Source organism: Haemaphysalis longicornis, unplaced genomic scaffold, assembly GCF_048455015.1.
Source record: "Haemaphysalis longicornis isolate Haplotype H1 unplaced genomic scaffold, Haemaphysalis longicornis Haplotype H1 scaffold_1, whole genome shotgun sequence".
Taxonomy (NCBI): Eukaryota; Metazoa; Arthropoda; class Arachnida; order Ixodida; family Ixodidae; genus Haemaphysalis; species Haemaphysalis longicornis.
This window is the reverse complement of record NW_027526203.1, coordinates 170,992,067-171,005,782: the sequence shown is the minus strand read 5'-3', so window position 1 is coordinate 171,005,782 and position 13,716 is coordinate 170,992,067. Positions and strand designations below refer to the sequence as shown.

The 13,716-nt window shown below is 45.7% G+C and overlaps 1 long non-coding RNA gene across 1 annotated transcript; it reads left to right on the top strand.

Moving 5' to 3' along the window:
- The first annotated feature begins 17 nt into the window (after positions 1-17).
- LOC144139302 (uncharacterized) lies at positions 18-9,901 on the top strand. Its single transcript, XR_013316137.1, has 3 exons — positions 18-124; positions 2,552-2,654; positions 9,532-9,901. It is a non-coding gene; the product is annotated as an uncharacterized LOC144139302 (long non-coding RNA).
- Positions 9,902-13,716: the final 3,815 nt, after the last annotated feature.

The window sequence follows — 13,716 nt, the reverse complement described above, 5'->3', positions numbered from 1 at the left end:
CATGTCAAGCCGAAGCTACTTGCCTGTTGTGTACGAGTTTCAAAGCGCAAGCCAGCATCGATTTCTTGTAGATAACGAAACCTGCTGCTTTCTCCTCGGCATCTTTTTGCGTCATAAACGAAAGGTAAGATATTTTTTTAAGTGCTGGTGTCAAGAGGGACGGGTAATTATATACCTGTCCGTGTACTGCAAACGCCGTGCGCTCTCCGTATGTTTTATGCTAGGCACATTCTGAATGACAATGTAACTAAAGCACTCAAGGAATCATTTGTTATTCGCAAACATGGGCTAAATTTAAATACGTTGTTCTAGAGCCCCCAAATACACTTTCCTTGAGTCTGTCAGCGGCACGTTCACGTAGCCGCGTCGACGACCGCGTTCGCATTGAAGACGGCGCTAGCTGCGACGTGATGTGCGCGGTGGCTACGCTTTTACATTCACTGAAGGTTACCAGAAAGGTTGTAGCGCTTTTTAGAGTGTAAGCTCTTTAAGGGCGTGCGTTATAAATTGGTGTTGAGGTAAACTGTAGTCACGGGGTGACGAAACGTGGAAGAAGCCGTACGATGCGTTCATTCCTGCTAGTATGCTACGACTGTGTTCTCTACTGTGCGGCTCATTCCTGCGAACGCGGCGAAGTAATCGCATTTCGCCGATATGTGCTTGAAGGGCGTAGTAATATATTTACCGTTCTTGCTGTAAACGCTTGTATACATACGAATCCGCTGATAGACGACGCCAAAGCGCGTCGGTGAGGACGCTTCCTTGACATTCAGCGAGGACATTCAGTGGCCATAGAACAACTTTGCGCGATGCAGCTTCGTATGCAGGGTTTTTAAATGCGGGATGGATGTTCGTTCTGCAGTACACAGTGACAGTAGTATTGAAATGTTCCCCACTGGCTCTGCCGAAGTGGGGTAGCTGGTGTTAGACCATATTAAAATATAGGAGGAATTAGCATGACTAATCAGGCTTTGGTTGCACGAAGTTACCTCCCTTCACAAGTTGCCTGCCACATCTTGTCTATGTATCATGTACAGTGAAATCTCGTTGATACGTTTTTCAGGGGAACCGGGAAATAAAAAGCATTATGTGAAAATCGTATTATCCAAAGAGTTTGTTAAAAAAAAGGAAAAAAATCTGCATTCTCCGTCAGCAACTCAATTTTATTGAGCAACAGTGGAGTAGCTGGTAAATTTGTGCTGCACTTTCTTTTCGAAGTGGGGGAGAAAATTCTCCGGAAATGTAAAAATAAAAAAAAAGCTGCTGGTATTTTTCACTTTGGCGGACGCTGTTCTGTATGACACTTCACGTTGTGCCTTGAATTGGTGAAGCCAGCCACCAGACGCTTTGGAGTCCTCAATGCCCAAGGAGAGCGCAGTGTTGTCAACTTTTTCGCGTAGTACTGACCTATCGGCGTTCATCCTGCCGCTCTAACTTCCTCCAACCATGTGAGCAGGATGTCTTCCATTTGGTCATGCTTCGCACCTTGTGCTTGTTTCGCATCGGGGCCGTAAACTTGCGGATTCTTTTGAAGTTCCTCTTGCTGACCGGCAATAGTGTTGAGCGTTGACACTGGCAAACCGAGCTTGTGTGCCAAATACCACGCATTTCCTCTTCGGGTTTTCTTCCAATTTCTGTACAATTTCCACTTTTTCTTTTTATACTGAGTGCCTTCCGTTTCCTCGACATTGCCACAAACCTGGCAGCACACCCCGCACAGCAACAAGGCAGCCTAAGGAGAACAAGACTAGTCAAATAGAACAAGAACAAAAATGGCCTCATAAGCAACACCACCGAACACAGGAACAGCGCAGAAAGAGAACAAAGAACGGAGCGGGAAGCACAGAGCATGGCGAGAAGTTGGGGAGGGAAGTCGCCGCCTGCCAAGAGCATTGGAACCTTCTTCCTCGATTATGATCAAACTGAGAAACTCTTTGATTATGATATGTTTCACTAGATGGCACAGTGCCTCGCCTCGCATATCATCCTCATTGAACAGAGCGCCCAGCAGCAGTGTTTTTGTCGCAGAACTGGCGCTGCCATGCAGGTCATGGGTTGTTGACATGGGGTTTGAGCTAGTATACTGAAGAATAAATGTAAGGTTTCTAAAAATGGTCAAGGTTCACTTTCGTGGTCGTGCTATTTTAGCAAAAATGTGATTGTATCAAATGCACGAAAATGCATTATTTCTAAGGGATTTTAGCTTGGAATGAAAAGAAAAACGTATTATGCAGAATCAATATTATCAATGACATCCCACTGTATGAGGCCTTCCTTCATAATAGTTAAGTTTGCATAATCCATCTAGAACCACTACGTCCCATTTTTTTCTCTGACCAACATGACTGGAGACACCCACAGACTGGAAGATGGTTCGACTGTATCCTTACTGAGCATTTTTTTTTTTACCTTTTGGATGACGAGTCGTTCAGCAAGTGATACGCAATAGGGCCACCTGTACACTAGTGAAGCATCGTTGGTGTTGATATGATGTGTGACTGCAGAAGTTTGGGTTGGTGGATGGTTGTCTAAGTCGAAGATGTCCTTGCAGGAATCCAGAAGACGAGGGAGATCGGCGGTATGATCCGGTGGGAGGTCCGAAGCAGCCACTGCCTTGATTGATGGTGCTTGATGGGACGCCTGCACTGCAGGAGGTAAATCTGCAGGGGTGCTAGCATTCATGGCAGAAAGGGCACAGCATTGCAAGCGAAATCCCCTTGGGAAAGACTTGAGGTGTGAAACTGAAGTTGAAAAACTGAAAGGGAAGGCAGGTTTGGTTCTCTACCACAGTAATGATGATGTGCGGCAGAGTGATGTTTCACAGAAGCAGCGCGTCTGTAATAGGGAAGACCATATAATAACTTGCAAAAGAAAAGCGAACACTGACCAAGAATAAAAATATATTGACGTTTCGGAACCACATACGGGTCCCTTGTTCACTACGTATGACAAGCCGTCGTTGTCAATTATATAGGCAGCACATGACGTAGAGAGCATGCGTAGACGGGAGGCAAAGTCCCATCCGTCCGGTTCATTGTGGCTGGCGTTGATTGGATAAAAAGTGACTCTAGCAGACGCCGAGATGATGTGTTCTTTTCCTTAGCTAAAATTGCGGTGTTCTCCCAGTCAATCTTGTGGGAATGTTTGTGCGCGTGCTCCGCAATGGCATTCGTCATGTGATTATGATTTCTTACATCACGTTGGTGCTCATTCAGTCGTCGCGGAGCTTGCTGGTCGGTACATGGGCAATGCGCATGTCGTATTTTGAAAAGACGCGCGACAATGCTTCGCTTATTCCTAGGACGTAGGGGATGGCTGCGCGTGCTCGTAATGTCCTGTTGTTGGCCATTCTTGGCTGTAGTATCTTATACTTGGTCAGGCAAATAAGTCGCTTAGGATAGCCATTGGCGCTTAGTTTGCGGCGAATCGTTCCTAATTCACGTTTCAGTGCACTGTCATCTGAGCAGATGCGTACGGCGCGCTTTATCAAGGACAACACAACGGATGTCTTGTGGCCGAGAGGGTGGCAAGATTCAAAACTGGGGTAACGACCCGTGTGTGTGGGCTTCCTGTACACTGAGAAGGAGAGAGCGCCCACATCGCGGCGAACAAGAACATCCAAAAAAGGGAAGCATGTTGTCTTGCTCGAACTCCACGGTGAACTGTATATGCACATTCTGGGCGTTGAGGCTGTCCAGAAGACATGGGACATCTTGATTTTTTTAAATACAAAAACAGTCGTCGACATAGCGGCAGAAAAACCTCGGTGCCGGTGTGGAGGTTGCCAATACCTTCCCCTCTAAAGCCTCCATAACTAGATTGGCCGTAGTAACTGATATGGACGCACCCATCGCCGTGCCATGGGTCTGCTGATAGGGGCTTCCCCCGTAAGAAAAATAGGTGTTGCTCAGACAAAACATAAGCAACTCACAGAGCTCGGGGATGTCAAAGGGAGTGCGATCGGGAAGACTAATGTCCGCGTTTAGTGCTTCTTCGCACATGGCTACTGCCAGATCCACTGGGACACTAGTGAAAAAAGACTTGACGTCGAACGAAACCATGACGTCGTCTTCAGTTAGAGTTACGTCCTTCAGCTTCGAAACAAAAGAGGACGAGTTTCCAACGTGCGTGGGCGTCTTACCAGCTAGAGGGCTCAACACTTGGTGAAGGTAGCCTGATAGTCGGTAGAGCGGTGACCTCGAGAAGTCAACGATAGGCCAAAGAGGAACGCCAGGCTTGTGGATTTTAGGCAGACCGTAGATTGCCGGGGCTGAACCGTTCGTGCACAGTAACCTGTAGTAGAGGCCCTTGTGGTGCGGAGGGACTAGCTTGAAAAGCCTGGTTAGCAGTTCTTGGAGCTTGGACTGTAACCTGCTAGTTGGGTCACGGGCTAGAGGAGCGTATGTTTGCTGGTCTTCGAGAAGGGCCAACATCTTCGTGTGGTAGTCACTGCTATCTAGCAAGACCGTGGCATTGCCTTTGTCAGCAGGAAGGATTGCGATACTGCTGTTATTCCGCAGGCTCCTGATGGCTTGCCTCTCCACTACCGATAAATGCAGTCTTGCACAATGTCTTCGCAAACCAGAGAGCACACCAATAGCACGGGTGCGCGCTTCTTGCCGTACTTCAGAGGGAAGCTGGCCGACCACGCGTTCGACCGCACAAATCACCTTTTTTGGCTCCAGGGGTGCTTCCGTGTCAAAATTCACACCACGGGACAAAACCTTAGCCTCCTCTTCGTTCGGTGTGTACGGAGATAGGTTGATGACCTCTTGGGTGCATTGTGGCACGTCCGGCCGGAGTGCTTGCAGTTTCCTCTCTTGTGACGTTCTATGACGGCCTTCTGCCATGCTAGCAGTGAAGTTTGTGTGCAGCTGCACATCTGGGAAGTCCTCAGGAATAAGATACTCAAGTTGCCGGCGTGCAAAGAAGGTTTGCTTCTCCAAAGCTCGTAGCTTCTGGCGGCACTCAAGGATACGTGCTTGTAGTAGCTTCCGCTCGGCTTGTCGAACAATCTGGTGAGAAATAACTGTGAGAAACGGGTGGGCTTTATCACAGGGGCATGTATGTTACAGCATTTGACAGCAAATGGACATAATCTGTGGAACGAGAACGGTGCTTTTGAGCATTTTTGGCAGAAGAAAATTTAAAAGAGAGAAGTCCCGCAGAACAGTCAATGAGAGCGGTTCGAAAAAAAATTGACGTTGAGGATAATGTCATGGGGGCATTTTTCAAGGACGGTGAAGAGAACGACACTATCGTGGTCGGCAATCCATATTCAGGCGGTACGCATTCCGGCAATTGAAGGTGTGCTCTCATTGGCAACTCGAACAGATGTTTGCATGGGTGGCGTCAGAACTTTGCGGAGATGCCAGCGGAGGGTTAAGCTCATTACAGAGATTTGAGCATTTGTGTCAGTTTGAGCCTGGGCTGCAACACCATCAACAGTAACGTCTAGTAAATTGGGCTTAGACTCCTTGGTTAATAGAGGATCTGTCGTCCAGGTCACAGATGGAGTATTACCTCCTTGAGCTGCATTGATTAGTCTTGTGGTGAGGCGAAGGCTTAGCGTGGCAATGTCGAAAGCTGTAGCGGGCCACATGCCCACCGTGACAGCAGTGGAAGCATATTGGCGTGTTTTCAGGAGTACTCCACTCTTCGGAATTTTGTGTCTGAAAATGGCGTGGGGCATATTGGTGGGGACCAGTTAAGACACGAGGAACAGTGAAAGCGTTTTTCGGGTGAGCTACAGAGCAAATGCGTGGAATGGTGTGGCTTGCGAGCTCTTGCTGTATATCGCATGGATTAGGGAGATGGAAGGTGACGTTCATTCACGGGTCGGGGCTAGTAGGCCAGCCATAGCCGTAGCCTCCAGCTCACGGCGTACTATTTTCATTAAGTCGTCGAACAAAGAAGGGCAAATTCCAGTGGAGTGGTATACTCGTAATAGGATGTGGGAGCCGTGTTAGGCAGTCGAGTGAACTGTGGGGTAATGCAGTGAGCTTTCGCTTGTTTCTTTCTTACTTTATTTGGTACCCACAGCGCCTGTTGGCATTACAGTGGGGGGAATAACAAAAAGAAATGCATCAACTAGTTACGTTGATAACCAAAGAAACATTTTCCAGAGGCTGCGAAGCCCTTTTCAAGATGTTTAAACCGTCTGCACTCTGTAATGATGCCGTCTGTGCTGGTGCAGTCCTTATAAACAAGCAGGTTGAAAGTGCCATCAGCAATTCCTTTCTGCACATGGCCTACTTTGCCAGTTTCTGACGTGTCGGCATCTATCTTGTGACACAGAGCAACACCATCCTGAATATAGGCGATGGATGACTCCATCGAGGTTTTGGCATGAGAAGAAAGTTCCTTCGCGGCTAGTTGGTGGCCAACAAGCTTTCCGAACAGCTCACGTAATATCAATTTGCAGGTTTCCCAGCTTGTCAGGTCTGCTTCGTGTGTCTCAAACCAACAATAGTCTGGCTGGGCCCTTGAGGTAAAATATTACGTTGGCCAGCCCCAAGGTTGCATCCCATCTGTTATTAGCGCTCACACTCTCGTAGGTGCTTGTCCAGTCATCAACGTCAGTGCCGCAGAAGGTGCTGCGGTCGCAGGGATGGGAGATGACCATAAGTGGCATAGTCGGCCAGAGGGCTCCATCGAGTCCCAAATTTCTGTGCCGACCTGGCGTCCACTGCGCAGCTCCGTGTCTGAGGTAGCAGATGTTGCAGTGCAAGAGGACCAGGATAGGGCACGCTGCGCAAGCCCCTTCATCTTCACAGCGCGCAAATGAGGTTACTGCGCGCGCAGTAATCCAGGCTGGTGCTCTGCTTTCAGCATTGACGCTGGAAACCTTTTCTACTCACTTCCGCATGAACAAGTTTTGGTCTCTGTGAAAAAGTGTATCACTGTCTACAACGGCGAGGTTAAGTTTATGCAAAGTTGCGGGATTTCCGTGGAATCCTTTTTGGAGCTTCTGCGTTTTTACTTAGCATCAACTATTGTAGGATGATGTGACGGTGTCTTTGTGCAGAGATCTGGAATCTGTAGACGTTCTAAAGTTCCTCACCTTGTTAGTGACATTTTCTTGGCTCATGTTGACCGTGTATTGTAACGTGACCTGGAGGGTTTGGCAATTAAAATTTTCATGTATGTTGACGATTACCTAGTACTTTGTGGAAACTATGACCCTACAAGAAAAATGGTAGACATTTTAAAAGCATTCAAACGTCACGCATTTAGGCTGACCTTTATCTCCAAGGCGCTAAACAAAAGAACAATCCAGTTTTTGGACCTGTTGTTAAAATTCGAGCAGAATCATGTATGTTGGCTCTATAGACCGCGATCGAAGAAGCCTTTACTGAACTCTTCATCAGCACGTTCTAGGATTGCAAAATATGGGATTGTTGTCAACTGCCTCAGTCAGCCATCTTGTTTTGTTTTCAGTCTTGTCTTCACCTAATTGAGTCTAGCTTTGGTGAACAGTTAGTTGGACCCAAAAGTGCTGGCTACGGTGACGGAGTCATTGGGTCGGCCTGTCTTCAGTTGTTGGATTTGGTGAAGAAAACTTGTCTCCTGCTTGTGATGTTGTGAAGGAAGAGATAGTTGTAATCTCGTACCTGCACGATGTATCTCACCGCTTGAAAGAAGTGGGGAGCAGATATAACATCAATGTGGTGTTTTCAGCCAAAATTAAGTTAAACTGCTGCTGTCCCGCCATCGAAAAGAATATTAGTAATAAGGGCCGAGCAAACAGCTGTGGTGTGAAACATGAGAAACAGGTTATTCCTTATAGATTAAATGTGGTTTATTGCATTCCTTTCAATGGTGGTCGCTTTGATGTTGGCCAGTTCACTGAGTGCCTTCTGGCCCTCTTCCCACCCATTGCAAAGATTGTGGTTGCACGCTTTTACTTCATGATACAACGGTACTGTTCTCGCACGATGAACAAAAGGTGAGGGATGTATAGTGGAAGCACGTAAAATTCGAAAAATGTCTGGCTCGTGTGTTAGCGCTCGTCTTTAGCACTTTTAGATGCAGAATTGGCGTATCTTGAGGAGAGCAGTACTTGAGAGCGTTTGTCTCTCAACGAACAAAAATTCAGTTTTGGTTCGTTGATTGTCCACTGTTATCCTCCTTTTTGTCCCGTTATTTGTGCGCTGCGAAGATGAATCTGCACCAACTAGCCCTGTTTTCTACGCTACTTCAGTCCGCAACCACTATCAATGATGTTACGTGGCGCAGAGAAATTACAGGTTGTTTACAAACAAGTCGACAGCATTGGCTCAATGGTAAAGCGGTGCCAGAGTCGCGAACTGATCAACTTTGGTAACGTCATTTTTCGCTCGCGAGTCATTTAATTTGCATTCGTTCTCGTCGTCCAATGAGGATTACTGCACGACAACACCTAGACGGCACGTTCAAAGCATCGAACAGATGGGTATTTCAGATACTTGGCTCCTAACATGGTAATATTAAGGCGAAGCAGCAAGTACAAGGCGTGCAAGGCAGCAGCCTGACTTCTTCTGGCCATCGTTGTCGGTCTAAAGGAGCAACTAAGTATACTTGTGCATGAAGGATATGCTATCCAGGCATTGACGATTTACAAAGTGACACTGTGTTTATTCAAAGAGGTCGTTCTTTAGCGCGTGTTGTTATAAGGTCTTTCCCACTTCTCTTGTTTTTAATAAAGTGCTGTTTTGCCGCTTTGCGCTGAAATCCGTTTTCAACTCTTGAGGATTTGTGCCTAGTCAAGTAATGGCTCCAACTTGTGCCTGAGCAGCAGCCGCAGTTCCTAAAGCATTGTGCAGCTGAGCCCAAGGACTTTTTCTTTTCCTTTTTTTTAGTGAAGGCAAAAAGAAAAAAATCAAACGCCCGTGTGTGGAGATTTCGGTGCGTGTCAAGATACCCAAATGTCAGGATTAACGTGGATTGAACCTAGCACTGTGTGACGCTTCATAGCCCAAGAGTGGCCTCGGCAACTACAACCCCCGAAATAGAATCTTTTTCAACTTTGTTTTTGCAGCAGTGGTGCGATGAGCTGGGCTCAGCCTAGTGCCCCCTCATATAATTCCTGACTGATAAACCGACCCAGTTGTCCTGTATGGCCATTGTGTGACAGCTGTTCTGTCAGATACACTGTAAGCACCTGCTTAGCTATTGGGAAAGGCAGTGCAGTTTGTTAACGAGATCAGAGATCAAAGCAGACTAGCTCAGAACTTTAATCCTACTAGTGTAAGCCATTATTTGGCCTTGTACAAATTCTCAAAAAAGTCAAAAATACCGTTTGGTGTGAAGGGACTAAAGCAGGTTTTAGACACAAGACTGCATCAGCAAAGGATCTCTGGTGTCACGTCGAAAAAAAATTCAGAATAAGCAGTTAGAATAGTTCAAAAGCAGGCTAAACTAACTTTTGTGTACATATTAATGTAGCCATATATGGGACAAAATACACCATCAATTGTGAATTTAGATTCACTTGACGTTTGCGGTGTGGTTGTAAAAGGAAGCGTTTATTTGTTTCTTTTGGTGTTGCAGGTGCTGACTGAGAAATTGTGGAAAGTTTTGAGCCCAGATGTTCCTGGCCTAAACCGTGATGGGCACGTAAAATGTTGTATGTATATTTGAGGTTATAAAGCATTTAATAAAGAATTTTCGAGCTTTGGGACTTGGTTTCTGCTGTTTCATATGCCCATACATTGCAACATGTAATCGATATTCAAATCTGTAGTTTTATTAAAAAATTGTTTTCAGCAGACAGATTTACTATTCACTACGTCACTTTTTCATGATCAGTTCATTAGCATGTGTTGCGGGGTTTTTTTTTTTTAGCAATTGATGCAGAACTAGCACACATACTAGGTAAAGATTTATAAGGCTTAATGTTATGTTTCAGTTTTTCAGTCAATTTGAGAACCTGTATTTGCTGTAAACCTAAGTGGTTTTGTGATCACATGCCTTGAAGCATGCTCCAGCGTAAGAATACTGGATACCAAAGCCCCTTGTAGCTTGTTTTGGTCAGTGTGTGTGGACAAACTTAAGTAATCAGTGGAAGCTTCATAGTCCAACTCGTAAATAAATGTGGGTGCTAGCACCATTGGGGCTTGCAAGCAAAAAAGAAAAAGACCCGTGAACACACGATCGCGAAAAGGAGCCGGTGCAAATAGGTAGTCCTGCGTGTCTAAATCTAAGAGGCGAAGATCAGAGCAGGAGTATTTCACAGTTTTAATTGTGCCTGGGCAAAACTTTAGTGCCAACTGCCGTTTCGTCTGGGCGGAGCGCTAGATATACGATAAAGAAAAAAACAAAACAAGCAACCCGGTTGTTTGTGCGATCGCATAAAAAGCAGCAGGGCACAAAGTGCCAACCATCGTGACAAGGTTGAAAGCAATCGTCAGAAAATCTGAGTACAACATGTTCAAGGTGGGCGACAAGTGATTATACTTATCGCGTATTCCTAGCGTGACTTCGGCCCAACTTTATGGGGCATTAGGCTAAATTTCTATTTGTCACACTCCAGGAATTCATTCATAATAAAGGTTGACGACTTTCACAGCGGCGGCCGATCACAGGGTGAACTGTGGATGCACGCTTGCGTAGCAACCGTTCACGCGACGATTTGCGAACGCTACACTGCGATTGCAAAACAGCACGGATGTCAAAGTATTTAGGTAATATTACCTAGAACACTGTTGCAGCGTAAAACTTAATCAAACGACCCGGTTGAAGCACTTCGAAATGCACAGCGGCGGGCACCACAAGGGTAAGGTACAAGGGGACGCGAAATCCAACACAGGCACAGTTGAAGCACTTTTAACTTCGTTAAAATATCCAGATCTAGGAGTGTGGTTGAATCACAGCGCAGCCGTCCCAGAAGGCGAAGTCCAACGCGCGATTGAAACACTTGCCGGTTCGCGCAAGTGAAAAGGGCGCACGCTTCGGTATTCACTGCCGGTCGGCCGCCGGGCCAAGAGCGGGGAGTGTGCACACCGGCAGAACAGCCCCCAACCCTTCGCCTTTCCCTCTCGCACTCCTCCTTTTCTCCCTTTCGTGGGTGATGCATCGCCGAAACCGGAATACGCATCGGCGTGAGCCTCTGCCTTTGTTGCGCCCTCACGGCGGAGCTGCTCGTTGTCCTCCCCCAGCTTAACAACCTGGTCGGAGAGAAAAGAGATTCCCTCCAGGGCGTCCACGATAAGGGCACGGAGGGAAACCAGCTCGGCGGCGAGGTCAACGGGGTGCGTGGTGGCGGCTGCGAGGGAAGGGCTGGACGAAAGAGCCGGCAACGCTGCCGCTTGCGAAGAAATGCCGGGGTCGATGTTAGGACTAACCGGCGGCGAAGCAGTCTTGCACGGATTGCAGACGAAGCGCCTTGCACCTGACTTGAGTAACTGGAGGTCGTCATCCGGCAACGTGATACATTTCGCGTGAGCGCGTTTGTTGCACTCGCCGCAACGCAAAAATTTCTGTTTTCCGAAGAAAACAAAGGAACAGAGTAGGCAAGCGTCCTTGCTTGGCGCCATCTTGGAAGGGAATAATAATAATAATAATAATATTAATAAATAATAATAATAATAATAATAATAAATAATAATAATAATAATACTTTATTGCCCGTATTTGTGCAAGTACAGAGTAGCGGGCCCGTCAAAGCCTACTTAGGCTTGAGGGACTGGGCCCGGCAAGTCGACGAAGCGAAAGAAAAAAAAGGCAAATAAGTACATAATGTCACCTAGATATCAACAAAACATAGCCACCTAACAAGATAAGTATGAGTATAATGAGAGATACAAAATTTACAAACAATCAGGAAACTGTACCATGTAATCATTCAAAGTTTTCTTAAGTTGCCTTTTTGAAGAGGCCGAAAAAATTTCTTCCGGCAACTCAATTAATATTTTGGCTACATAAACACATCTTCGTGCCGTACCGTACCGAGTACGTGAACGAGGAACAACAAAACGAGGTTGCGAACGCACAAATCTAACAGGCTTGTTTTCAACCTTAAAATCAGACTCCCAAAAGTGAGTGGTTACTACAGTTTGTACAACAAGACTATCAAATGAAGGCAAGTACAACGCTTTGAAAATGTCTAGAATTGTACACAGGAGAACCATAAGCTATAGATTTTAATGTTTTTCAGGACAGAATCAACTCGAGTTTTCCAACGTGAAGAACAGCTACCAAAAATGGTAATGCCATATCTTAAAACACTATATGCGAGAGCATGCGCGATACTTTTCTTAACATGCATGGGAACAAAAGTTTTCATATTAAATAGTACACACGCCACCTTACGAAGCTTACCACAAACATACGATAAATGGTGTTGCCACGTCAATGCACAGTCAAAAAAAATTCCTAAATACTTGACATATTCAACATATTCAACCACATTACATTGGCAAGGATGGTGATGGTCATGTAAATATACAGGAATATTGATCAATGTAGTTTTCAATGGATTTCGAAAGTTTTGTTGGAATTTATAGTAATGCCATTTTGAGAAAACCAACGTACCGCGTTATTTATGTCACTTTGTAAAACATTTACCGCTCTTCCATAGTTGAGATGCTTTGAAAGTAAAACTGTGTCATCGGCGTACTGAAAGACTTTACATTTAGCAATTGCCGAAGGAAAATCATTCATGTAAAGATTGAAGAGGAGTGGAGATAAAATTGAACCCTGTGGTACACCGGTTAATAAAGGCAAAGGAGTGCTGAATTCTGAATGGTTATCCGTAGCAACAACCTGAAATCGACCGCATAGATATTGATTTAGTAAATCGTAAAACGTCCCCCGGAAACCTAATAAGTATAGTTTGCGTAACAATATTTTATGGCAAACAGAGTCAAACGCTTTTGTTATATCTAAAAATAAAGCACAGGCGAAGAGATTGCATTCAAAAGCGGAGTACAGTTCGTCCGCAAATTCTTCCAACAGTGTAATAGTTCCACGTCCGGCAACGAACCCAAACTGCCGAGGTGAAATTACGAAAAATTTTTCAAGAAAGGAGGACATCGTTACCAGAAGAAATTTTTCTAATATTTGAGACAGGATGGGCAGTATAGAAATGGGCCTATATGAGTTTACATTATCTTTCGGACCTGCTTTGTGGAGAGGACGTACAATAGCAGTTTTTAATGCCATGGGAATATCTGCACCGTTTATGAAGCCATTTAAAATGAAAAGAACGACATCTGCTAAAGGCTGGAAATTTCTACGAAGTGTATCAATAGACATACCGTCCAAACCGGCAGGCTTATTCGAACGAAAACTGAACACAATGGTTTTGAGGTCAGATTTGGATAAACGAGGTAAAAACGCTGACGAGGGAATGGAGTCTTTAAGTGTGCAGGGCCCACCAGAAAGTTCCGAGGGTTCAGGTACGTTTCTAAAAGCCCGATTAAACTCATTTGCTACATCAATCGGATCATCATGGAACGATGAAAAAAATGGAACGCCTATTGCTCACATGACCGCGTAAAGCGTTCACAAGAGACCAGGTCTTTCTCGGATTCTTTGAATGTTGATTAAATTGTTTAAAGTAATGCCGGCGCTTGGCCGCTCGTAAGAGGGCGACGACCCTATTACGTGCGGTTTTATAATTTATGCGCAACTCATGGTCTCCAGGTGACCGCTCACCCCGTTTCCACAACCAATCTCTGTACGAGATAGCCTGCATCACCTCGGAAGTTATCCAGCAGCAATCCTTACGGCGCT